This window comes from Camellia sinensis, chromosome 4, assembly GCF_055761805.1.
Source record: "Camellia sinensis isolate YWXY chromosome 4, ASM5576180v1, whole genome shotgun sequence".
In the NCBI taxonomy this organism is placed as follows: Eukaryota; Viridiplantae; Streptophyta; class Magnoliopsida; order Ericales; family Theaceae; genus Camellia; species Camellia sinensis.
Genome location: NC_138964.1, coordinates 217,649,068 through 217,676,978, shown reverse-complemented (window position 1 = coordinate 217,676,978; position 27,911 = coordinate 217,649,068). Strand labels below are relative to the sequence as shown.

The following is a 27,911-nucleotide window of genomic DNA, read 5'->3' as shown; positions in this document are numbered from 1 at the left end:
GTGACCAATGTCAAAAGTTTGCACCTTTGATACATCAGCCAGCTGCCGACCTAAACCCAGTATCCAGCCCTTGGCCGTTTGCCCAATGGGGCATGGATCTGGTTGGACAACTTCCCCAGGCAACTGGGCAGAGAAAATACTTGCTGGTAGCAACAGACTACTTTACAAAATGGATAGAGGCAGAACCTCTTGCCAAAATCCGAGATGTGGACGTCAAGAATTTTATATGGAGAAACATTATCACCAGATTCGGGATTCCAAGAGCAATTGTTGTTGACAACGGAACACAGTTCGACAGCAAACTTATCAAAAACTTTTGTGCAAAATTCAAGATCAAGAATTATTTCTCAACACCAAGTTTTCCTCAAAGCAATGGGCAAGCAGAGGCATCCAACAAAGTAATCCTGGATGGAATAAAGAAGAGGCTGCAGGCAGCAAAAGGAAAGTGGGTGGACGAGTTGCCCAACATACTTTGGGCATATCGGACTACGTCGAGAAGATCAACCGGAGAATCCCCCTTTGCCATGGCCTATGGTACAGAAGCAGTCATCCCATTGGAGATCGGCATCCCAGGGATCAGAACCCAGGGAGTAGAGAATGGCACCAATGACATACTCTTAGCCCGAGACCTGGATTTGTTAGAAGAACGAAGGGAGAAAGCTGCAATTCAACTCACAGTATACCAGCAACAGCTTGCCAGAGCTTACAACAAGAAGGTTAATCCAAGAGATTTTCAAGTCGGCGACCTAGTACTAAGGAAAGTCGTCGGGAACAAGAAGGATCCCAGGGAAGGCAAGCTTGGCCCAAACTGGGAAGGACCCTACAGAATTACTTCAGTATTAGGCAATGGAGCTTATCGGCTTGAGGATAATGAAGGCAAAGCACTACCCAGACCTTGGAATACTTGTAATTTGAAATATTTCTATCATTAAGATGTGCATCATTTTTTGACCGACGTCATCAATAAAGTCTCTTCAGAATTCTTTCAACACATATGATTGATAAAAGTATGCACTGTTATTTATTGAAAACGTAATTAATGTGAACCCAAGTCAAACTCAAGTTCACATTGGGGGCAAAGAATAAGCCGAGATTATTCCTTAGTTCACTTGTTGAAATTTGTAGCAATTTACAAGTTGGAATTAAGCTGATTCCTTATCTTCACTTGTTGAAATTTGTAGCAATTTACAAGTCGAAGTTAAGCCGAGATTATTCCTTAATTCACTTGTTGAAATTTGTAGCAATTTACAAGTTAGAATTAAGCTGATTCCTTATCTTCACTTGTTGAAATTTGTAGCAATTTACAAGTCGAAGTTAAGCCGAGATTATTCCTTAGTTCACTTGTTGAAATTTGTAGCAATTTACAAGTTGGAATTAAGCTGATTCCTTATCTTCACTTGTTGAAATTTGTAGCAATTTACAAGTCGAAGTTAAGCCGAGATTATTCCTTAGTTCACTTGTTGAAATTTGTAGCAATTTACAAGTTGGAATTAAGCTGATTCCTTATCTTCACTTGTTGAAATTTGTAGCAATTTACAAGTTGAAGTTAAGCCGAGATTATTCCTTAATTCACTTGTTGAAATTTGTAGCAATTTACAAGTTGGAATTAAGCTGATTCCTTATCTTCACTTGTTGAAATTTGTAGCAATTTACAAGTTGAAGATAAGCCAAGGTTATTGCTTAAGTTCTCATAGCAATATGTGGGTTGCTTAAACCCTAGGGCAAATGTTTAACACTTGTTGAAATTTGTAGCAGTTTACAAGTTTATATTAAGCCGACATATGATCACCCGCTGAGGTATACAGAAAATTACAGGTTAAAGTAAAGGCTAAGTATATTGTTCATTACTTGTTGAAATTTGTAGCAATTTACAAGTAGGTTAGACTAAAGATTACCATTTAATACTTGTTAAAAATTGAGAAGAAGCTTGCAAAGTTTACATTCCGAAATATATGTTCTATACTTGTTGAAATTTATGAAAAGTTTGCAGGTTAGTATCTTGCCGAAGTGAAAGTTTTGTAGTTATACCCGAGGTATGTAACCCCGAAAAGATTGCACAAAGGAAGCAACATGAAGAAGCATGCAAAAAGCTTCTAAATACGAGACTATACAGAAAGCAGTCAACAGAACATCACAAGATTAAAACACCCATAGAAAAGAACAGTTGCAATTACATATTGAAGAAACCACGTCGGCTATAAGAAGAAGTTCTGCATTGTCCAAAAATTAAAAGAGTACAAAAGTGCAAAGTACAGAAAAAGAAGGAAAAAGTACAAAAGACAATTTTCTCAAGATTCTTCACTATTAGCCACTGCAGGGATTGGGACCTCAGACGATTCTGGTGGAACCTCGTCGGCCACTTTTTCCGCTTGTATCTCGGTATCAATCTCTGCTAATGATTCCTCAACACTTCTTTCTATCAAGAGAAGACTGGACGAGAGCTGCCCAGTGGCAGTTTCCTTGGTTGCCTCCTTGGCCTCATCACCCTCCTCATCCAAGGTTAAGTCCATAACCTGCTCTGCAGGAGGAGGGGACTTGGCTTCGACGCCATCCTTGGGTTTTCTCACCAAGGCTTCTTCATTGACCTCCTTATCTTCATCCTCAGCATCAGATTCTGATTCGCCTTCAGGTGGAGGTAGAGGAAATGGCAAGGGGATGGCATCAGCATTCCGAAGGGGCGAGTCAACAGGGAGATCAAGCTTCTTTGTCAGGGACATCCAACCTAGGGAAAATCCCCTGTTGCATGCCTGCCTGACTTGAAGCTTATAATCTTCTGCAACGTCGGCCATACCTTGGGCGTAGGCCTTTTCATCGGCCTCTTTGACTTCGGCCTCTTTGGTGGCCAGAGCTTGCTGGAGTTCTTTCTCCGCTTGGGCCTTCTGAACCTCGGTCTCCCTTTTCTCGGCCTCAGCAACTTTTCTAACGGCCTCAGCAGATTCGGCCTTCTCAAGAGCTAAAGTTTGAACTTTAGTTGCAGCCTCGGCTTGATCCTCTAGTTTTTTCATTTTTGCTTCAAGGGACTTTATCTCTCTCTTCATGGATGATGCTTCCCTTTTCATATCAACCAACCTTTGACGATTTTCAAAAGATTGCATTGAAAATGAATGGGCATGCTGAATGGCCTGCAGAAAAACAGAAGTGTTAGACAGTACTCTCAGTAAAGAACGGAAGAAAAAATCACAAGTACAAACAGAAATACTTACTTGAACGGAGTGTTGGAGCATGAGAGCATAATTCTCATACTCACTAAGCTTAGCATTTCGCTCCAAGTCATTCGGAAGGAGAAGAGCAATGCTGAGGGCGACACCAACGTTAATGTCGTCAGCACTTTCACTAGCCATAATGGGCCTATCCTCCAGGGATAGATCAGGGGCCCAGGGGACATCGGGCTTCTTTGAAGCCGAGGTCGTCGCGGACGATGACCTCGCCTTCTTCGATTGTGTAGACCCTGAGGGTTGGCCCTCAGCAGACCTCTTGGTGGAAGTAGAGGCTGATTTTTTGCTTTCTGCCAGTTTAGAAATCGGTAAAACATCCTCAGCCTCGGCATCTGTAGCCTTGGCCTTGGGCTGAGCCTTTTTAACTCTCTTTGGCTTTGGTGGGAGCATTGATTGGGAAGGAACAGCATCGGCGTCAGTTGGAAGATCGGCGAGAAGGTCTTGAACGACAAGCCTTGGACGAACCATTTCGGCAGTCTTTACAAGCCTTCGTCGACGTTTACGTTCAGGAATTGGTATTAAGTAGGGGGCCGAAGTTGATGGAAGATCGGCTGGGTCAGATGTGGACTCTTGATCTGTTCGGGATGTAGAAGCAGTTAAGGTTGTGGCTGTGGGTGGAGAAAGACTCTTCTTCCTTTTTCTTGGGACGTCGGGTAAGGTGGATTTGTATGTAGGGATGAAGTTTAGTAACAGTGGGGCTTTTCGTTTATGGATTGGAAGGTTAAGGAGTGTTTTCAGATCTGTTCCTGGGAAGAAGGATTGACGAAAATTTTTCGGTGGCTGATGAAGATCTGCAGGACAAAGAAACAGACGTCAGAAACAAAAAAATATTAAAGACTTAAATAAAAACAACTAAGTGTTGACTCAGGGCTCTTACTCTTGCCCTCTGAAATTGTTCGAGGAAGAGGGTAGAGGTGGACATCTTCATCTGGGCCAAATTCCCAATTTCCAGAAGCAATGAGAAAATCATCTCCAGCCCCGTTGTTGGAGTCTGGGAGGTCGGCTACGATTTTGTACTGAGTAGATCTCGGTTTAAGGTAATAAACGAAACCCCTATCCTTCAGGTCAAGAGGGCACATGGTATAGCAGTATTGAAGGTCGGCCAGGGTAATTCTAAGGTTCTCTTGCCTAGCTAAAGCAATAATACCGTTAATTACCCTATAGGAATTGATAGTAAGTTGCATGGGGTTCAGCCTATAGAAGTAAAGAACTTCGCGAAACAGGGGATCAAGTGGAAGCCGAAGTCCACATTCGGTGAAAGCTACTATAGGGAAGGGCATCGTATGGTCTGTGGGCATGATGGTATCACTGTCCCCAGCTAGTTTAAGATGAACATCGGCTGGGATAGAGAATTCCTGCCTAAAGTATTCAAGTTTTGTTGGGGTATTTACCCTATGCCTCCACATACCCATTATGTCAATTTAAAATATGTTTTAGAAGATGGGCGTTTTTATGAAGGGTTACAAGAACCTCGGGAAAGATCTAAGAAATGGCTGATAAGGCTTATTTCAGTTTTCCCTAAATTTAAAGGTTCTACGCACAAATCCCAAACCTAAGAACTATAAAGACCAAGATTGAAGGCACAGATCTGGGGCAGATACAAAAAAGAGAAAACAAATACGAAGTTTCAGATTCAAGAACAGAGGTATAGCTCTCAGAAACAATAGAGATACAGAAAAAAAAAGAATCAAGAACAGTGGCAAAGAGAATGGTGAAAAAATATAGAAGTTCAAGGTATAGCCACAAATTCAAGATACAAATAAATCCAAGGCTTAGAACAAGATCAGTAATGGCAACAGGCAGACAAAAGCGCAGAAAGAGAAATTAACATTGAAGGGAATGAATCTTACCGGAACAAGTGAAGCCGGGGCAATGTTCGCCGAGCTCAGAAATTGGTTGCAACAGCAAAGAAGGCTTCGCAAGAATGAGGGATTAAGAGCAGTTCCAGAAGAGAGATTGAAGCGATGGTAGATTCGAAGAAGAAAGAGCTTTCAGAGAGAGAAAGAGCAGGAAGACATAATGAAAAAGTGAAGGAAAAATAGAGGCAAAGGAAAAGTTTTGTCAAAAACGTGAAACGGCGGCAGAAATAGGGTAATTATTGCACCTAGGGCAACGCACGCGTCAAACGGCGCAGACGAACGAGCAGACAGCTTTCAGGCGCGTCACCAACACGCTCCAATGAAGACAAAACACGTGAAAGAAACAGTTAGATATGCATGACAGCTCATGCGCGTGGGAGAGTACGATCGAAGCCTTGTTCTCCGAAGAGAACACATCGGCTGAAAGTGGATAATCTTGGCTAATCAGTTTTTGAGTCATTACTCAGAAAAGAAGTGGCAAAATATCGGAATAGGTTCCATCACCTCAGAATGCCGAGGTAATAGAACCTAGGGGGCAGTTGTGGGGATGTGTTTTCTGAATACCAACACGTGGCATGGTGACGCCGACGTGTCAACCGAGGTGCCACGTGTCCTGGTAGTTAAGCCGAGATAATCTCGGAGAAGCCGAGGTTATCTCCGAAGATATCGGAATCCGAGATAAGGGACAAGAGTCCTAAGGCAAAGAGGGGACTTAACCAAGATAAGGATAAAGCTCTTAGGGAGTTTATCTTTATCTCTTAAAGAGTCCAGAGTAAGCAGTAAATTGGAGTTCATAGAAGTCATACTTCTAGTGGGACTTGGATTGAGTATATTATAAAAGAGAGGCACCCCCGTGGGTCTAAGGTATGCAATTGATGTTTTGAGTATTCAGTTTAGCACTTGATTATCTTTGAGAGATATACTGACTTGATCGTCGGAGTGCCCCCGGGTGGAAGAACCACCGCCGGAGCCTTTTTCTTTCTGTTACAGGTTGCTAAAGCCGTCTATTCTGCCTGTGCTCTCCAGCTTATCACTAAACGGGCAGTGTGGTCAAATTTTCACCCACACAATATATATATATATATATATATGTGTGTGTGTGGACTGTATATTGAATGACTGATAAAGTGAAATGTTAATAATAATAAATAAATAAATTTAAAAAAAAAATTGGATATACACTACCTCTCCCTAACACATAGGGTGGTGAATATGCATATTTAGAAAAGCACCTGGATAAGTCATAATAGGGAAGAAGCAAATGACAAGTGATTTGAGTGACATGTGGTGGCAGAATTTCCCACATGACTGTGCACATTACCCCTTATAAATAGTGAGTCGCTGAGCTTCGAAAAGAAACAAGAAAGAGATATATAGATTCAAAACAAGTACAACATAGTAGTAAGCAATAATAGGGAAGTAAATGCTAAGGGTCGATAATAAGGTGAGTAATATTATACCTTGAGTCACCATAACATATTTTACGAATGTTTTGAGTTACCATGAATTATTTTATATAATTTATGTTTTATGGCTATATTAATGTTTTAATTACGTTGATTATTTTCTGAACTCTATTTGCTTAAATTGAAACCCATGGATATGTTTGTTTAAATTTTAGAAAATATTTGACAATGATTTTATAAACATTTGTTTTGAATAAATACCACCACGGAGGTCCCATGCCTTAGGGGACTTAAATAATTACTGGCCTTCTGAATTGTTACTTTAGTGACCCTCTGGCAGTCCCATGCCTTGGGGGACTTAAATAACATTTGGCCCTCTGATTAGTCACTTTGTGACCCTATGTTTGTTATGGATCCATTGACCCTCTGTTTTGTTCAGTATCGTGGTTATTATTATTTTGTTTATATGATTTTGTATTAGATGTCTGTTATTAAAAATAATTTATTCAAACCAAACTATTCATCATTTAGTCTAAATAATTATCCATGGTGATTTTATATCCTCATGCTCCCAGTATTATATTTCTCACTCTACCATATGTTTATAACTGTTAAAACCCCTTTCAGGTGAAGAAATTTAAAGAATGATGGTTTACCCTATGGATTAGAACCTCAAATTTGATATGAATATCATGTTTTTCTCTTGTAATCATTATCTGATTGATGTTACATCGTTATATAAATAATAATTTCTATGTACGTTTTAGATATTTATCTACATCTTTTATTTTAATCCGCTACATTATTTAATTTAATTACTTGGAATTAATCTAAGAAATTTTAGAATTTGCTAGTTGCAAATCCAGCCTTGATCACTAGGATAGGTCGTGACAAATGTGGTATCAGAGCAATGGTTAAAACAAAACAAAAAAAAAAATCTTACCTTAGTCCTGATGGTCTCACCTTAGTCTTTATAGTGATAAGTCTTTTTCTATAGCTAAGTTGGGCATCCTGTGGCACAGGCAATGACAGAACTTAACTTTGGCAACTCTTTTTGGTACGGGCCTGATCCCCTGAACGTTGAAGGAATTTTTGAAAATAACAATTATGTTCCAAACTTACTAGAGGAAATAGGTGACTCAGAAGCAATAGTTAGGCAGGCAGACCCGACCCTCAACTAACTCATGGGCCGACCAGTATACTTAAGGGTCATCCCCACAGAAGTAGACACACAGTGGTAGAGGGTTAACGCTATGAGTACGTTAGACAGGTTTTTAGGACCTACACAGGTAGTAAGCATGGCCCCAAGTCAGGGATATCCTCGTTGTTTAGTGGCATCTTTACCTTCAGAGTTTATGGCTCGACGAGGAAATGCCTTCTTAAGTGATCACATTTAAGCAAGAGTCCTTCCCCTTCAAAACCTAATTGATACTCAGACGATTGACTTTGGTGACATTACGACGTATATAGAGGTACCTGTGCATATCACAGGACGACGACTGTGGGGTTATGAGGCATGCATCCCCATATACTGAGTGGAGGTGGTATGGCGATGCTTTGACATCGAGCAAAGTGCTTGGGAGTTTGAACATCACATGCAATTACAGCACCTATGGCTATTTTCAACCTAAGATCCTGATAACAAAATCCTTTCTTTTGTTGTTTTTCTTTTTCCTTGTGTTTGGTGTCCAAGTGAGCTGACCATGACCTAGTTCTAATCCATTTTGTCATGGAGGGTTAGGCACTAAATTGACATAACTACAAGTAATGTACCAACACCATTATACATGAATAAAACCGGTGTTTTGTGAATAATGAATACATTGTCTATGTTTTGTAGATTATGTGAATATGTTTTGATTTGGGTAATTAATAGAAATTATGCACTACGTTTATTAAAATTGTTTTATAGCTATGGCTAACGATGGAAATGGTACCGGGTCATCATCCAATGGAGTTGATCCAATGGAAAGGATTGTGGAAAGAGCTATTACTAGTTTCTTACAAGTCTTGCAGAACAATGGGTCACCAGAACATCGAGAAGAGACAACTACGATTAAACAGTTCCAAGACCTGAACCCTTCCACGTTCACAGGAGGTTCAAACCCATTGATAGCTGAAGCTTAGGTTAAAGAAATTGAGAAGATTTTTCATGCCCTACCTTGCACAGAAGAACAGAAAGTATCCTTCACCACTTTCACCTTCAAGGAAGATGCGCAGGAATGGTGGCTTCTCACCTTAGAAAAAGAAGAGATCGTGACTTGGGCGAGATTTCTAGAAGTGTTCTATAAAAGTATTTTCCAGAATCACTACGGGAGCAGAGAGCATCCGAGTTCCTACATTTGAGGCAAGGAACAATGTCGGTAGCGGAATAAGAAAGTAAGTTCTCGCAACTAGTTCGATTTGTACCGTATGTTATTCTGACAAAAGCCCGAAAAGCAAGAAAATTCGAAGCAGGATTAGATGTGGAAATCAAAGATAGGCTTGAGGTTCTGAAACTACCAACCTATGCAGAGGTGGTGGATCGAGCATACATCGCCGAAAAAATAATTAAAACCGCACATTCAAGTGGAATGGGTCAAAAAAAGCAATGTTGGGAACCAGTCGAAGGATCAACGGCAGCCCTACCAAAGAAAGTAAATCCCGGATCGACTAGCTTAACTGGTTCAGCCAACTAAAGGTTTACTATTCCTAAGGGTAGTACCATTTCGAATTGTCTGAATTGGGGAAAAGCTCATAGGGGACAGTGCTATTGGGCAATAAAAGCATGTTATAGATGTGGCCAAGTTGGCCATGTGATGAAAGACTGCCCAAAATTCACCAATTTTGTGATGGGTACCTCTGAACTAGTTCAGAAACCAGAAACCGCAACAGGAGGGAAGAAGGAACAGAGGCGCCAAGGGAGAACTTTTGCGTTAGTATTCAGAAATTCCAATGCTACGGACAACGTTATGACAGGTACACTTTCTGTTTGTGGTCACTTAGCTCATGTTCTCTTTGACTCTGGTTCCACTCATTCATTTGTTGCACCACACTTTGTTTCCAAGTTACATCAACATCTAAACTATTGGGATATGCATTATCTGTGGCCTTTCCATCTAGTGTCTCCACGCTTAGTACAAAGATATACAAGTCCTGTGTTATATCCCTAAAAGGTGAAACTTTGTATGTCGATCTGATTCCACTCCACATTAGTAGCTTCGACATAATCTTATGAATGGATTGGTTTGCTGCTAACCATGCCTCTATTGATTGTACGATCAAAAAGTCTTTCTTCAGTTACCCGACCAACGCGAGTTGGTCTTCGAAGGAACTGGAGTTTTTACCCCTTCGTATTTGATATCCTCTGTGATAGCTCAGCGACTTTTGAGAAAAGGTTGTGGTGGTTGTATTTGTTATGTGGTCGATGCTCAACAAATAGACCCAACATTCGATTCAATACCAGTCGTTCGAGAATTTCTTGATGTTTTCCCTGAAGACTTACATGGTACCTTAGTTGATCGAGAAATCGAATTCACCATCGACACTCAACCCAATACACAACCGATCTCCAAAACCCTTTACCGCATGTCGTTGGCAGAATTAAAGGAACTAAAAACCCAACTCCAAGAACTTCTAGACAAAGGTTTCATTCGACCAAGTAGGGGTGTTTGCGGATCGGTTTTGTGCGGTTTGCGGTTCGGTTTTGACCCGCCCGCATCTATGCGGTTTGGGAAAAAGTCAACCCGCAACCGCCCGCAGTGCGGTTTGCGGTTTGTGCGGATAGGGTTTGCAAATGTGCGGGCGGTTGCGGGCGGTTTGCGGTTTACACTTTTTTCTTTAAAAATTAATTTTCGAGTTTTTTTTTCCCAGCGAATTTAGGCATCAGATTCATTTTATATATTTGTGATAACAATTTTTTGATGAGTTTACAAATATAAATTGAATATTAATGCATTAAATGAAAGTATCCAAAACAAAGAGACCCTACACTAGCATTTTTGCCATGAAAAAATGTATATCAATGCATTAAAGGTTGTACTCAATTAGAATTGCCAGTTCAGTAATCAATAATGAAACTATAACTTCTATCGACCATTAGAAGGAAAATTTTATTAGGAAAAAGTGGATGAATCACCAATGAAAATCATATAAGAAACCAAGTTTAGGACTTGATAATTCTACGGCATTAAGAAAGTTGAGAAATACTTAAAAATAAGGATCCTAGTGTCATAGAGAATATAATGGTGCTCCTGTAAAAGTTACAAAGTTGGTATATAAAAAAAAAATAATAATAATAATTAAAGTCCGGGCGGTTTTTGCGGGTTACGGGTTTAAACTGCGACCCGCCCGCAACCCGCAAATTTATCATATTTCAAACCGCATCTGCCCGCATTATGTTTGCGAAACTGCCCATTTATATGCGGGTTGGGCGGATTGGGCGGTTTGAGCGGTTCGGATAAACCGTTGCCCACCCCTACGACCAAGTACCTCACCATGGGGAGCTCTAGTACTGTTCGTAAAGAAAAATGATGGCACAATAAGGTTATGCATCGATTACCGGGAGCTAAACAAAGTCACTATCAAGAATCGATACCCTTTGCCAAGAATCGACGACTTGTTTGATCAACTTCAACGCACCCAAGTATTCTCCAAAATCGACTTGCGTTCTGGCTATCATCAACTAAAAGTCAAAACAAAAAGCATTGAGAAGACGGCCTTCAAAACACGTTATGGGCACTACGAGTTTCTTGTCATGCCATTTGGCGTCACAAATGCTCCAGCGGCCTTTATGGACCTCATGAACCGAGTGTTCAAACCATATCTTGATGAGTTCGTCATTGTCTTCATTGATGACATTCTCATATACTCCAAGTCACCACAGAATCATGAGCGACACTTACGAACAGTGCTACAAACATTACGTGATCACAAACTCTATGCCAAGTTGAAGAAATGTGAATTCTAAATCACTAGTGTACAATTCCTCGGTCACGTCATCAACAAAGATGGCATCTCAGTTAACCCCCAAAAAGTTGCAGCAATCGTGGATTGGCCACGACCTACTAACATGTTCGAGATTCGAAGCTTCTTGGGTTCAGCTGACCATTACCGATGCTTCGTTCAAGATTTCTCGAAGATAACATCACCCTTGACCCAGCTAACTCAAAAGAATACACCTTTTGAATGGACTGACAAGCAGGAACGTTGCTTCTAGGAGTCAAAAAATAGGCTTGTGACAGTTCTTATATTGGCACTCCCCACAGAAACTAATGGTTTTGTAATTTATAACGATGCCTTATACAATGGTTTGGGTTGCATTCTTATGCAGAATGGGAAAGTCATTGCATGTGCCTCGCGACAACTAAAGACTCACGAGAAAAACTACCCAACTCACGATCTAGAATTGACTGCAATAATCTTCGCCCTCAAGATCTGCCGCCATTATCTCTACGGTGCAACCTACGAGGTTTACACAGATCACAAGAGTCTTAAATATCTGTTTACGCAGAAGGAACTGAATATGCGGCAATATCGATGGCTAGAATTTATGAAGGACTACGTTGTAGAGATTCATCACCATCTAGGCAAAGCTAACGTGGTAGTAGACGCATTGAGTCGAAAGACTACCAGAAGTTTAGCATGTATCCTCGTCCCCTGCAAGATTAAAGGACTGCTCGCCAACGTAATCATGGAACCCACATTGATTGAAGAAATTAAAGCACACCAATGTGAAGACAAACTTTTGAAAAAAAAGTATAAGGGGCAGAAAACCACTTCTAATCCTGACTTCACTATAAGCAATGGGATGTTAAACTTTCGAAATCAAATTTGCGTACCCGACATACTAAAGCTCAAGAAGAAGATATTGGTGGAGGCTCATAGCTTGAGGTTTGCAGTCCACCCTGGCAACGCCAAGATGTATCATAATCTGAGAGAATACTACTGGTGGACAGGAATGAAAAAAGAAATAACAAGCCACATCTCCAAATGCTTGCAATGTCAACGTGTTAAAGTAGAACATTAGAGACCTACAGGAATGCTGCAACCACTCCCTATTCCTGAGTGGAAATGAGAGCACATTACTATGGACTTCGTGGTCGGGTTACCACGGTCAGTTTCAAAGAATGATGCGATATGGGTTATAGTAAACCAATTAACGAAGTCGGCACATTTCCTACCAATTAGAATCACATACTCCCTTACTAAGTTCGTCACTCTATACATCAAAGAAATCATTCGATTGCATGGTACCCCAGTTTCAATCGTGTCTGATTGAAACCCCCGCTTCGTATCTCACTTCTAGAACAAATTGCAATAAGCTTTGGGAACAACACTGAAGTTTAGCACTGCTTATCACTCACAAACTGATGGGCAATCCGAAAGAACAATCCAGACTTTGGAATACATGGTATGGATGTGCGCGTTGGGCCTCAAGGGTAATTGGGATGAACACATGCCTTTAGTGGAATTTGTCTATGACAACAGTTACTAAGCAAGCATTGGTATGGCACCATACGAAGCATTGTATAGAAGGAGATGTCGATCACCTCTATGTTAGGCAGAAGTCAGAGATAGGAAACTATTAGGCCCTTAAATCGTGCAAATAAAGAGTGATAAGATTCAATTTATCCAATAGCAAATTCGCACAGCTCAAAGTCGACAGAAAAGCTATGTAGATACACGGAGACGAGATTTGGAATTTCAGGTAAGAGAGCACGTTTTCTTAAAGGTCTCACCAATAAAAGGAGTCATTCGATTTCGAAAACGAGGAAAGTTGAATCTGCGTTACGTTGGACCATTTGAAATACTGGAGAGAATTGGCCCTGTAGCATACTGTCTTGTTCTTTCACCAGAACTGTCCAATGTTCACCATGTGTTCCACGTTTCAATGCTTCGACGATATCTTCGAGATCCAGAACATGTTGTCAATTATGAGAGCCTCAAAGTTCAAGAAAATCTCTCTTATGAAGAACAATCAGTGCAAATTCTCGATCGTCGTGATCAAATTCTCCGAAACAAGACTATACCTCTTGTCAAGGTTTTATGGCGAAATCATCGTGTCGAAGAAGCTACGTGGGAAACAGAAATTCAAATGCGAGCCAAATACCTGCACCTTTTCAAAAGCCAAGGTATGTCAAGTTTGAGGACAAACTTCTATTTAGGAGGGGAGAAATGTGACACCCTAAATAAATATCACAAATATATATATATATATATATACATATATATATATATTTGGAGTGTATATTGAATGGTTGATAAAGTGAAATGTTAATAATAAATAAATAATTAATTAATTAATTAATTTAAAAAAAAAAAAATTGGATATACGCGGCCTCTCACCACCCTAACACATAAGGTGGTGAATATGCATATTTAGATAAGCACCTGGATAAGTCATAATATGGAAAAAACAAATGGCAAGTGATTTGAGCGACACGTGGTGGCAAAATTTACCACAGGACTGTGCACATTACCCCGTATAAATAGTGAGTCGCCAAGCTTCGGAAAGGAACAAAAAAGAGATACATAGATTCAAAACAAGTACAGTATACTAGTAAGTAATAATAGGGAAGTAAAGACTAAGGGTCGATAATAAGGTGAGTAATATTATACCTTGAGTCACCATAACATATTTTACGAATGTTTTAAGTTACCATGAATTATTTTATATAATTTATGTTTTATGATTATATTAATGTTTTAATTACGTTGATTATTTTCTGAACTTTATTTGCTTAAATTGAAACCCATAGATATATTTGTTTAAATTTTAGAAAATATTTGACAATGATTTTATAAACATTTGTTTTGAATAAATACCACCACAGAGGTCTCATGCCTTAAGGGACTTAAATAATTACTGGCCCTCTGAATTGTCACTTTAGTGACCCTCTGACAGTCTCATACCTTGGGGGACTTAAATAACCTTTGATCCTTTGATTAGTCACTTCGTGATCCTCTGTCTGTCACGGATCCATTGACCTTCTGTTCTGTTTAGGGGTGCAACTCGGGCGGGCTCAACCCGAGCAACCCGAGCCCAGCCCGAGTTTTTTTAGGGCTTGGGCAACTATATCTTGCAATCTGGACGGGCTTGGGCAAAATTTTGATGCCCGAATTGTAATTCGGGCCGGGCTTGGGCAGAACCAATGGCCAACCCGAGCAACCCGAACCCGAATTGAATTTAATATATTATATAAATTATATAATATATAATATATATATATAATTTAATAAATTATATAATATATATAAATTAAGTAAAAGAGTTAGTCTTAATTTTTATTTATTTTTTTTTTTTTTGTTAGTCTTCTACCATTAGATTAGCATCTTTTATGTCTACCCTTAGATTTACCTACAGGTTTCTGGACTCGGGCAATTCGGGTAATTCGGGCAATTCGGGCAATTCGGGCTAACCCGAGCTCAAAATACAAAGCTCGGGCCGGGCTTGGGCAGCAATGCTCGGGTTCATGGTCGGGCTTGGGCGGGCTTGGGCACTACCAAATACAATTCGGGTCGGGCTTGGGCAGACTCCCAACCCGACCGAACCCGCCCGAGTTGCACCCCTAGTTCTGTTCAGTACCATGATTATAATTATTTTGTTTATATGATTTTGTGTTATATGTCTGTTATTAAAAATAATTTATTCGAACCAAACTATTCATCATTTAGTGTAAATAATTATCCATGGTGATTTTATATCCTCATGCTCTCAGTGTAATATTTCTTACTCTGTCATGTGCTTATAGCTGTTAAAACCCCTTTCAGGTGAAGAAATTTAAAGAATGATGATTTTACCCTATGGATCAGAACCTCAAATTTGATATGGATATCATTTATTTTTTCTTGTAATCATTATCTGACTGATGTTATATCGTTATATAAATAATAATTTCTATGTACGCTTTAGATATTTATCTATATTTTTTATTTTAATCCGCTGCATTATTTAATTTAATTACTTGGAATTAATCTAAGAAATTTTAAAATTTGCTAGTTGCGAATCTAGCCCTGGTCACTGGGATGGATCGTGACAGAGATTCGTCGGGTGGTGCTCTCTCTTCTTCCATTTCGAATCGCTATCACCACCATTGTCCTCTTCCTCTCCACTTGTCTTCCATCGCCAAATCCAAAACCACAACCAATGCTCTCTCACTCTCTCTCCAAATGCATTTTGTTGCTACTTTAGTGGTTCTGTTGTTATTGATGATGATGACGACAGAGAAAGATCATCATTTGGAAAATCTATTATAATTCTTAGGATTATATACCACATTTAAACCGATAAGAATGGTTTTGTGGGACCCCAATCTCACATTTCTATAGTACGACATCACATAACACAACAACAAACCTATTCTTCTTCTTCCTCTTTTTCTTCTTTTTCTTCTTCTTCTTCTTCTTCTTCTATGTTATATATGTTTAGATCCAGATCCATTGATTTTATATATGTTGTATTTGTTCATGAGTTTGATCTTTTGTTGTTTTGATTATGTTTGATTTGGCAAATATATATATATATATATATAGAGAGAGAGAGAGAGAGAGAGAGTAGGTTCAACAGATAGATACAAAAATTGAATAGATAGGTCAACAAAATTGAACAGATAAAAAAAATTTGAACAGATAGAAAAAAATTGAACAAGATTTGAATAGATAAAAAAAGATTTGAATAGATAAAAAAATATTTTGACATTTAGAATAAAAAATTGAACAGATAGTTTAATAAAAAATTGAATAGATAGTTGAAAATTTAAATAAATAAATAAAAAAATATTTGAACAGATAGTCAAAAAAATTTAACAAATAGATATGGGGTAAAATGGGAAAAAATGTTTTCCAAAACAATAAAAGTATTTCTCACCAAATTATTTCACAAATGATAAATCTCTTACCAACAAAAAATATCCATTAAATTTAATACCTTAGGCAATTGATAGATTAAATTTTTTTAACAATTTTCTCTTATATAAAATATTTTTAAGATCAAATAAAAATAAAATTAAAATTTTTAGGTCATTTGTAATTAAAGGGAAGCCATTCACGGGTGAAACAATCAGTCAATCAATCCAACCTACCTAATCCGGGGAGTTGGTGGTGGTGTGGATTGGTGGTGGTTGTATTGTATTATACAAGCAACGAGCCGTCCCTAAAAGGTTCTTATTAACGAGAGAGAGAGAGAGAGATGTCGATTTGATTACATTATTATACTCTTTCTTTTTTCTTTTTCTTTTTTATTAACTCTCCAAAGTCAACAATAAGGTTATAATATACTCCATATCACAAGGTGCTTGGAACGCTGATTAGAGCTGCTGTGGGTTGTTCGGTGCATGTTGTATTCTCTGTTTTCTTCTAATTATTTGCTTTTTTGTTTGATCAATGGGTTGCACCTGATCTGAATGTGTCAACCTAGTTATGATGTCTCATGAATTATTGAATTTATTTTATTTTATAAACAAACGGACGTCAAATTAATTAGATCATTAATATTAAAATTTATATGAGTAAAAATTACGTATCTTGAAAAATTAGACATTTCTTCTCAAAAAATTAAATATCAAATGTGATTTTAAAAATAAATATTTTAATTTTTTAAGACAAAATGTGATTAGATCATGTGATTACGAATATTAAATTAATTTTATTTTCTACATAAATGATCTGTTTAGTAGACTCTACAAAGGTGTTACTTGAAACAGTTTCGAGCTGCTTATAACTTTTTTATAAATTTGTGTCAATTTATTTAGTGTAAATTTCTCTTATAACTTAAGAAGTAGAAATTGCTCAAATAAATTAAAAAAACTTAATTAAAAAGTTTTAGGAAGAGTGCTTTTAGTTTTTATTTTGAGATTATCGACTTTCAAGTTTTTTTATAAAAAAAAAAATGTTACATTAAACAGACTCAAAAAATATTTAAATCCTTTCAACGAGCCTGAAATGGATCCCACCGAATGACACGGTAGAATTGTTGTGCCCAAGGCCCAAGACTACAAACCTAGAATCAGTATTTAGAAATTTATCCAAAAATATCAATAGAAGATAAAAGATAATTTTAATCTTTAAAGTATACGTTTTTTTTTTTTTTTTTAATCATTTTAGTCTTTTAAATTTTAGTTGTCATTTTGATTTTTAAAATTAACAATTTGAGTAAATTTAGTCCTATCTCTAACATCCGTTTACATTGATAACCGAATTTTTTTTAAACTTTGAATAAAAGACAATTTTGGTTTTTAAAGTATACATTTTGTCATTTTATTCCATCAAGTTTTAAATTTTGTTATTTTAGTCCTAAAAATTGTCAATTTGAATTAGGAGCAAATTGACTCAGATTGACAAATTTAAGGATCAAAATGACAAAATTTAAAACTTAAGAGACTAAAATAATAAAAAAATGTATACTTCAATAACCAAAACTCTCTTTATCCATATTCATGTTACCAATGTAGATGGGCGTTAGACTTAGGATCAAATTGATAATTTCGATGATTAAAATGACAAAATTAAAACTTAAGGATTAAAATGAAAAACAATGCATAGTTTATGAATTAAACTGTCTTTTATCCTATCAATGAATGATCAATATTTAATCAATACATAGACCTTCCAACACACCGTGAAATCTCAACCCTGCATTCCTAATCTGGCTTATTTTCTTGACCCAAATTTTCGTCATATAGACTTTTCCATAAACACATTATAAAAAATTAAGGTTTTAGAAATCAAAATTTAAGAACAAAATTATTTTTTAGAGACCAAATAATTTTGTTATTAAAAGTGTCGTTATTATATTTTTAGCAAAAAAAAAAATTAGACATTAGTGATGAATTATTATCCTTTTAGGACTAAATTTTTTATCTCAAAAAATAAATCATTTTGAGACCAAATTATTTTATCCGTAAAAGTCTATTTATTAGTGACATTTTTAAAATTTTGTCGCCAAAAGTTTTGTTTTTAACTTTTTGGAACGACCTTTTAGCGACTATACTCATGACAATAGAAATTAGTCCCTAAATGTCTTTTGCAACCAAATTTTTATTTTTAAAGACCAAAAAATTTGATCTATACAAATCTTATATATTGTAGTGACAATCGCTAATACATCCTCAATAATGAAGGGTGATACCATATTTATTTAGCTGACAAGTCTATTGAACCTTGTAAATTCCAACCTAGCTTAAGATCCGATTAGGGCAGAGCTACTATTATGTATCTGACACAAATCATACATTATATATTATCTAGGGAAGCTTGAACAAAAAAAATAAATAAATAAATAAAATAAAATTTATCTAGGGACGCCTTCATTGAGAATTCAACCCAACTAAATATATAAATTATATAGATGCCAGCTTGCAATACTTGGGTCACTAGTGTCTACGTATATGCATTTCCTTCTATATATACCTATGGTTTCATACTCCCTAATTCAATCACAACACAGCACTTTCAACCATTTTTCTGGTTCTTTGCCTTTTCCTTGTCTGACTAACAATGGCTATGAAAGCTATGCTCTTGATGTTGGCATGTTTGCTTTTAGTCACTGGAAGGGTAAGTCCCATGAGCCCCCATGACACAACCACACACCCACACTCACATGCAATACACAGCTCACTAGGGTGGGAGGAGGTCCTACTCTCTCACACATGCAACACTCACAACACCCTGTATGTATCTACCTAGTCATCATAGGGTTGGCCTGGCCCAGCCCAGCCCAGCCCGCAAAATTGGTTTCCAAGCCTGCTTGGCGAATTTTTTTATTACTGGTCCAAATCGTCCAGTGGACTAGATCTAGTCAGGTTAGTGGGCTAGGGCCATTGACTAAGCCCATGAGCCAAGATTTTTGCATAGTTTTGGTTTTTTTTTTTCTTATTCATCTTTTTTTTTTTTTTTGTGTGTTAGTGAGCCACACCGACAGGCCACCTACCCTAAACCTGAAAAGCCGAGGTGGTTGGGTTAGGTTTCATGCCTTTGGATCAAATGATGACTTCTGTTTCAATGCATGGTGCTATAACTTGGTTGTTCAAAGCTTTTGTACACAACTCACTAATAGGTCAATGATTTAACTTGTATGTTTAGCCTTTTAGAAGATGAGGTTGGATTAATAACACAGATACTATAAAAATGATGTTTTGGTTATGATAAAATAACATGGGTTTAGTAGTTCACGGATTTACAAATCCCCTCAAAGAATGAAATTAGTATTGTTATTGGGGGTTGGGACTGAAGGTAAATACTATTTTGTTCATAGTTTACAAAAATAACAAAATTATCTTTTATATAATGAGAATTTTTACGTAATCACCATAGTAATACACAAGCATACACATTTCGTGCTCAGTTTTATGATATTGTTATTGAAACTCACTAATATATTTTCCTTTGAATTGCAGGTTTCATCAACAGAAGAGGTAACAGAGGAAATTTCAAAATAGTATCTATTTATGTTTTGATCCATTTGTAAATGATATATATTGCTATTGCATGTGTTACTTAGACAATACTTATTCGATACCCTTTTTTAAAACCATGATCATGTGCTCAAATTATTTTACAAGAACAATGTTTTCACCATTGGATTGAGCTATAATTAAAAATTTGATGTGAAATGTTTTTATTATTATTATTATTATTTTTTTTTTTTTTTTTTTTTTGCAGCATCATCATGATTATAAAACTCATGCACCAGCAGCAGGAAAGCATCATGAACAGCACCATGAACATCATCATGATCATGATCATGAACATCATCATCCTCATCATGTCCATCACCATCATGCCGAAGCTCCAAAGCCACCAAAGGCTCATGGTAATACTGTTTCTTAACATTAAAAGAGAGAACTCTAAATTCATTTTAGCTTTTTAGATCATATATTCATATATTAAAGCAATCTCCCCCAATTTTTTTTTTAAAAATGTTAAATTGTAATTTGGAAGTAGCTATATCTTCAGTTTCAATGGTTGCGCACAGTGACAAAGGATTTTAATTAAGAAAAGACAAATTATAGGGTTAGGTTGATTTAGGAGACAAAACTTAGTTTGAGTTTGTTTGGTAAAAGGATCAATTATCAATATTTCGAAACTTTTTAAAAAATTACACATATTATCACTGTAAAATCATTCAATTTTATAGAAATCTTTAATATTAAGAAATAGAAATAAAAACGAAATACATGTTTTGTCTTTTGTAGTTTATACTGTGAACTATTTTTCTCATCAAAATATGTTTTATTTCACTCATTAAAAAATGAAATATACCAATAAATTACACATAACAAAATGAAATTTTTTTCTTAAATTTATTTGTGAAAAAAATAAAGAGTCAATCAATATCCATGTTTTAGTAAATGGTGTGTAGAATTTGTTGGAAAAAGAATGAATTTTTTTAAGAGTATATTGATGGATTTTTTTATTTTTTTTTTAAAAAAAGCAAAACCTTAAGCTAAAAGATAGGGTATAATTTACATCGGTAGTACTTACACTTTGCCTCTTGTGCCTCACATTTCAATTGACTCAATTTTGACATTTAATTTTGAATTTTGTGTCAATTTGATTCAATTGGCAATTAAAATTATGGGGAACAAAATGATACAAGAGTCCAAGCATAAGAATTACTGGTGCAATTTATCATAAAAAGTAAAAAAAAAAAAAAAATTTAAAAATGTGCATGTGCCACTCTTGTCCAGTTAGATACAACCATAATAGCTGTGAATTTACTAAATTTACATGCTTGCGCGTTTAGGTTGCTTGTTGATCAAACATCTTCATTTTTTATTTTAATCTGTGACTAATTTTTGTTGTGAGTAAGCCTGATTGCACTGGCCTAGCTTGGAGTAGAAAGCATGGAAGCTGAAGATATGGATTCAAAGATGTTTGCTGGTTTGAAGATTGAAGAGTTTTAATTTGAATAAAATTGTTGTAGTTTCATTTAATGCTTTTACATTATGAGTTTTATCTATAAATATGTTATGCAGTTCAGTATTGTAAAGTGTTTGAGTTGAGTAAAAGAATAAGAGAGTTAGAAACTGTGAGTGTTTGAGAGAGAAAGATAATTTTCTCTTCTTGTATGTGCTCTAAATTATTTAAATGAAATAAATCTGTTTTTCAAATTATATAAATTTTCTCTCTCGAATTTGTTTAAACCACTGTATAACTGGTTTCGTACCTCACTCTCACCAATAATTTTGGAATCACTACAAGAAAAAGTAGAATTGGCGACTAAAAATAGAATTTTCGTCGCTGAAAGTAGCAGAATTGGCGACTAAAATGGAATTAGTAGCCAAAAGTGAAGACTTTTGGCGACTAAAACAGTTTAGTAGCCAAATGTATAGTTATTGGCGACTAAAAATCAGTTTAGTCACCGATTATATGGGTTTTAGGGACTAAAAAAATTTTAGTAGCCCAAAGTGAAGGTTTTTGGAGACTAAAAACATTTAGTAGCCAAAAGTATAGGTTTTGGCGACTAAAAAATAGTTTGGTCGCCGATTATACGTGTTTTACCGACAAAAATAAATTTTCTAGCCAAAAGTGAAGGTTTTTGGCTATTAAAAAAAATTTAGTAGCTAAAAGTGTACAATTGGCCACTAAAATTCACTTTAGTCGCCAAAAGTGGTTATTTTTAGGCGGGAATAAAATTTTTTAGCGACTAAAATATAATTAGTGGCCAAAACTATAGAATTGGCGACTAAAAAACAGATTTAGTCGCCAAAAGTGGTCTCTTTTTTTTTTAGTAAATAATTTATTTTTTACATAACTTATATTGAATAAAAATAATTATGTATATATATAAAGTTTTATATTAATACGGGTCAATATACTATATAAATAATATATGTTGCATATATATTTATGTGGTGTTGTAGTGGCATAGTGAAAAAAGTGTGTTGCTCAAAGTTTAGAATGTGATGGGAGGTTGGTGGTTTGAATCTCAAAAAAATCAATAAAGTTAGTATTTTTTTTTCATGGAATAACCTTCGGCGACTAAAATTATTGGTCGCCAAAAGTGTTTCTTTTGGTGACTAAACGGTTTGGTCGGCGATTCATTGACTATTGGCGATTAAAAAATTAATCGCTAAATGTATAATTTTAAATAGTGTAATTCACTATTGGCGATCAAAACTTTGGTCGCTAAAGACCTGTTTTTTGCCGACCAAAAAAATTCTAATCACCAATACCTCTGACGACCATGTTTTCGCAACAAAATTAACGACTAAAAAATTTAGTCGAAAAAATTAAAAAGTTAACTTTTAACAATTGAAAATAGACTTTTAACAAGTAAAAATTTAATCGCCTGTTTTTTCTTGTAATGAATGGTGGTGCAGGATGTAGTGGGAAGTGTAGGAAGTACTATGAAGATCTCAAAGATTGCTGTGGCAAGTTCAAATGTGTCCCTCTCAGAGAAAATCTCTGCCCAGCCAACAGCTGGGACCATTTCAATGTCATGTACCGTGATAAGCTTGTCAAGTGTCCTTGAAATTGCCACCACACAAACCCCTGGGCTATTATTGTTCCCGCTGTGATTGAGGCCTCGAAAATGAGGCTCGAAATTGCATCGAATGCATTATTATTATTATTTTTTTTTTTTTTTTTTGGACTAATACATTGCAGAAAAAAATAAATAAAAATAATAATAATAATAACAAGCAAAGCATCAACCCAGCAAAAAAAAAAAAAAAAGAAAATTCGAGTCAAATTTGAGTCAAAAAATTTGAGGCCTCAATCATTAATCTTATTGTTCTCTTCTTGTGTTGCTTTAAACTCATTTATGTTCCTACATTCAGAATTTGTTTTAGTTTAATAATCATGAAATAAAAAAATAAAAAAACCCCTCTATATGTAGGACGGTTAGAAAATAAGTGCTCATTTGGTTATCATTTTAGGCAAAAAAAATCACAATAGAATAAAAAAAAAAATTCAAAAATCACAAAAAGATAAAAAAAAAAATTTACCATTTCAAAGTCAAAAAGTCCAAACAAGAAAATCAAACAATCAAAAAACTCTTAGGTTAAAATAGTCAAAAAAATCAAAAAAATAATTAAAAAAACATTGCCAAACGACCCCTAAATGGTTCTTCTTTTAGAACCTTTACTGTAACAAGCTTATTAGTTACTGTTTAATATTAGTGAAATTTTTATTTATTGTTTAGCTTCTTTTTCTTTTTTGTTATCATTAAAGTAAAAATTTTATTAAAAATATAAAATTAAACAGTAAGTAACCAATAAGGGTACATGAGACAGTCAAACATATATCTGTCTAGTAGGTCAATACAACCAAGCTAAAATAGCATATAGGTATATCATATGTTCGTCCAAGGATGGCAGTAATATATGCAAGGTTCAAGGTTCAAAATAACTGTGTATAAACACAAATTTGATAAGAAAATAAAATTGTGTACAAAAAAAAAATTATTTATAATGATGTGAAAATAATATTTTAATAATTATGAGCCATAATGGAGAGTGTTTTAATTTGGAAAAAAAAAAAAAAAAAAAAGAAAAGAATGGCCACAAACCGTCATTATTTTATACAACTATTTTGTGGGTATATCATAACTCATTTGATAATGATCCCAGCATGGCCACTTGTAGTTGTTGGTATTAATTTGGGGTGATGGCTATGATCTAAAATTTTGGAGAAATAAAAATTTTGAGACATAATTTAATGATTAAAAATTTATTATAATAAAAAATTAAAATATTTTGGAATAAAGAATATTGTGCCCTTAAAAAAGTGTAAAATGAAATTTTTGGTGAAATCACCCTTTTTGGGTCTTTTTTTAGGGTAAAGGATAATTTAATGAATTTTCCTTCAAAAAGTCCCCGAGTAGGAGATATGTAGCTCAATAAGAACATTCTATAATTTGTATTTTTTTTGACCATATTGCCCTTATATATATATATATATATATTAGGGGTGGATAACGATTTATCCGATTCGCAAAAACCGCCCAACCTGCATGTAAATGGGCGGTTTCGCAAACACAATGCGGACGGATGTGGTTTGAAATATGGCATGTTTGCGAGTTGCGGGCAGGTTGCAGGTTTAACCCGCACCCACAAGAACCCGCTCGCACTTCTTCTTCTTTTTCTTTTCTTTTTAAATTTTTTATCTTAGCCGTTGATTTCATTCTTATATCCCACCTAGATATTTTTGGCCAAAACAAAGCACCATTTATTTTTTGAACTTACTTTAGTATTACATTTGCTAATAGTATTATATCAAATGAAACTGAATAAATACAGATCATATTATTATTGTTAGATAACTGAACTTGTCCCGAACGAAGTGTGATTTGGAATTTTAAATTGTTTAACAAATATGGAGTTCTAGTTTAGAATTTTGAAATATATAAATGTGTTAGTTTATGATTTGATTTAAGATTTTGAATGATTTGTTTGTGTTACAAATTGATTTTGTTGTGCTTTTAATTTTATAAGTTTTAATTCATTAATTATTAATGTTGGAGCATTTTAGAAAATGGAGAGAAAATGGCATAAAATAAATATTTACAAAATGGGAAAAAAATAAGGCTCAAAAACAAATTTTTGAAGAAAAAAGTCAAATCTGGAAACTGTCCGCACATCCCCGAACCCTATCTTCACAAACCGCAAACCTCATTGTGGGCGGTTGCGGATTGCCTTTTCCCCAAATCGCATAAATGCGGGCAGGTCCAAACTGATCCGCAAATCGTCCAAGTCCAAATCACGAACACCCCTAATATATATCATATATTTGAAAATTTGAGTTCATGTATACACGGATCTTGTATATTTGAATTAGTGAGGAAGATTTGCAAAATCAGCGAAGATAATCTGTGAAACCCACGAAGACGATTTCAAAATCTGAAGATCTCACCCTTGGTCAACAATACACGATCTCGCCGTCAACGATCAACACTCTCAATTAAACGAGAGATTACGTTTCAAATTTGTACAAAGTTGTATCAGATTTAGAGAGTTTCATCGAGATTTCTAAATGTTGATGGAGGTTTAGAGGTTTTGTGTTTCAATCACGTGTTTGATTATTGTTTGAGTTCAATCAAGTATGTTCATTTGTTGATTAGTTTTTTGTCTTTGCTTTTGTTTTCATTTTTTATTTATTTTTATTGTGTATGATCTGATTTTGTTTGATGAAATGAGAGTAAAATTTACTCCTGTATGTGCTCTTTTTTTTTTTGACAGAATGAGAGTAAATTTTTACTTTAGTATGTGCTCTGATTTTGTTTGATAGAATGAGAGTAAAATTTTACTCTGGCATGTGCTCTGTTTTTGTTTGATAAAATGAAAGTAAAATTTTACTCTGGTATTATATGTTCTTTTTTTTTTTTTTTTGATACAATGACAGTCTAATTTTACTTTGTTATTGTGTTCTGTTATTTGTTTTCAGAACAACGAGTTCAAGCAATGAAACAGAGTAAGAGAAACAAATGGTTCCATCGTTTCATATTTACCCATTTATATGGAAGGATATTTTAGTCTTTTCACCATATTTTTTTTTATTTGAAGGACTTTTGGAATCAATATTTTATTACGTGGGTTTCACACAAAAAAAAGCCCAATGGGAGGGACTTTTCACCAAAAGTCTCTATTAATTATAAAATTTTAAAAATATAAAAATTGATTATAAAATTGGACAAAACCCTCTCAAATGAGGTGAGTCTTTTTTTTTTTTTTTTTTGGGTCTCACACCTTGAGAGAAGAGATGTCTGATTTTATAAATAATAATAAAAATATTTATTTATTATTATTAATTTTTTTTTTTTGTGTAGATAGAAGAATTGTATTGATTTTGACTTGAAGGGATGATGGGCTTCATTTATGGACAAATTGAAGTTGATCATTCTTGATCATGGGTCATGGGCTTATGGTTAACGATTGGGTGTTTTATGTCAATTTTTTTTTAGTAGGTGAATTTAAAATTTAAAAGTAAAAAAAAAAAAAAAGCCACTTATTTTTATCTTTTCTCAACTTTTTTTATTTTTTATTTTTTTATTTTTTTAATGTGCTTAGTTGAATAGAACTCAAAATTTTAGGAAAAAATCATTAAAAATGAAAAAAAGGAAAACAGAACGTTCAACTAAAAATTAAAAAAATAAAATAAAATTCCCCAAACACCTTATCAATGAATATAACAGCTAGCAGTAGTGATTAGCGTTAGATTTATTTATTTTTATGATTTATTTAATTATGTTTTAATTTATTTGAAAGAGAAAAATAGAATTTAAAATTTATTTTGATGATTTATTTAATTATATTTTAATCAAAATTTATTTTGATGATTTATTTGAAAGAGAAAAATAGAATCAAAATTTATTTTGTCCTATTATTTCTCACCTAAACCTATATCCTAAATGTTGTTAGAATGTATTTAATATTTATTTAAATCAGGAGTTCAAACAGTCCAAAACAAAGGTTCAAACAGCCTAGCACAACTGCAGGCCATAAGGTTCAAAAGGTTCAAAAGGTTCAAGTGGAAGATATTCAAATTAGTAATGATGGAAGTACAACGGCTATAAACGGCTATAAAGGTTCAAAATGCCAAAAGGTTCAAGTGAAAGATATTCAAATTTTAATGATGGAGTGGAAGATATTCAAATTGGTAATGATGGAAGTACAACGACTATAAATTCAAATGACTACAACGGCTATAAACGACTATAAATTCAAATGAATACAACGGCTATAAACGGCTATAATTTTCATTATATATACCAAAGTCTCTAATGTAAACAAGTTACAAAAAAACCTGAAAATATTCTTTGATCTATAATCACTCACATCTATTTTCAGAAATTATACACTGAACCTTATAGCATTAAGCTTATCTTTCCTGTGTGAGATTTACAAAAAAATCAAAATTTCATTTTATATATCTATCTTTGAGAGATATTTATTGTAAGTTTTCTTTGAAAGTAAAAATACCATTTCATCTTGTAAAAGTGTTGCAAACACTGTGTTCTTAAAATCTTAAGAGTGGTTGTAAATCATCTAAGATTTGCAAGGGTTTGGGCTTGTGAAGTCTGTGTAAAATCCGTGGAGGATTGCTCCATTTGTAAAGAGGTTGCTAGCATCCCTATGAAGCTAGAAGATAGTGAAAAATCTCGAGTGAAGCTTGAGGAGTGGATGTAGGCTTGGTTGAAGCCGATCCACTATAAATATGTTTGTCTCCTTTTTCCTAATCTCTTTACTTTCCTACTACTGCTATAGCTATCTAATATTCATGTGTTAATCATTTGATTTACCCTGTATGTTAGTTATACTTCATTATTATTTTACTTGATCATTTACTATTAAGTTCATCATTGTGCTTGTTAATAATTTGTTGTACTAATAATTAATTTTATTGGGGTATTATTAATTTTAATTTGTAGAAACCTAATTCACACCCGTCTTAGGTTGCTTTTTGGGTAACAATTGGTATCAGAGGATGTGGCTTTTATTTAGATTGAACAA

General features: G+C 35.0%; 1 long non-coding RNA gene across 1 annotated transcript; it reads left to right on the top strand.

The window, feature by feature from the left end:
• Window positions 1-18,820: 18,820 nt before the first annotated feature.
• Window positions 18,821-21,572, top strand: LOC114256135 (uncharacterized). The gene is made up of 4 exons (XR_014328434.1): window positions 18,821-19,011; window positions 19,854-19,871; window positions 20,119-20,269; window positions 21,269-21,572. It is a non-coding gene; the product is annotated as an uncharacterized LOC114256135 (long non-coding RNA).
• Window positions 21,573-27,911: the final 6,339 nt, after the last annotated feature.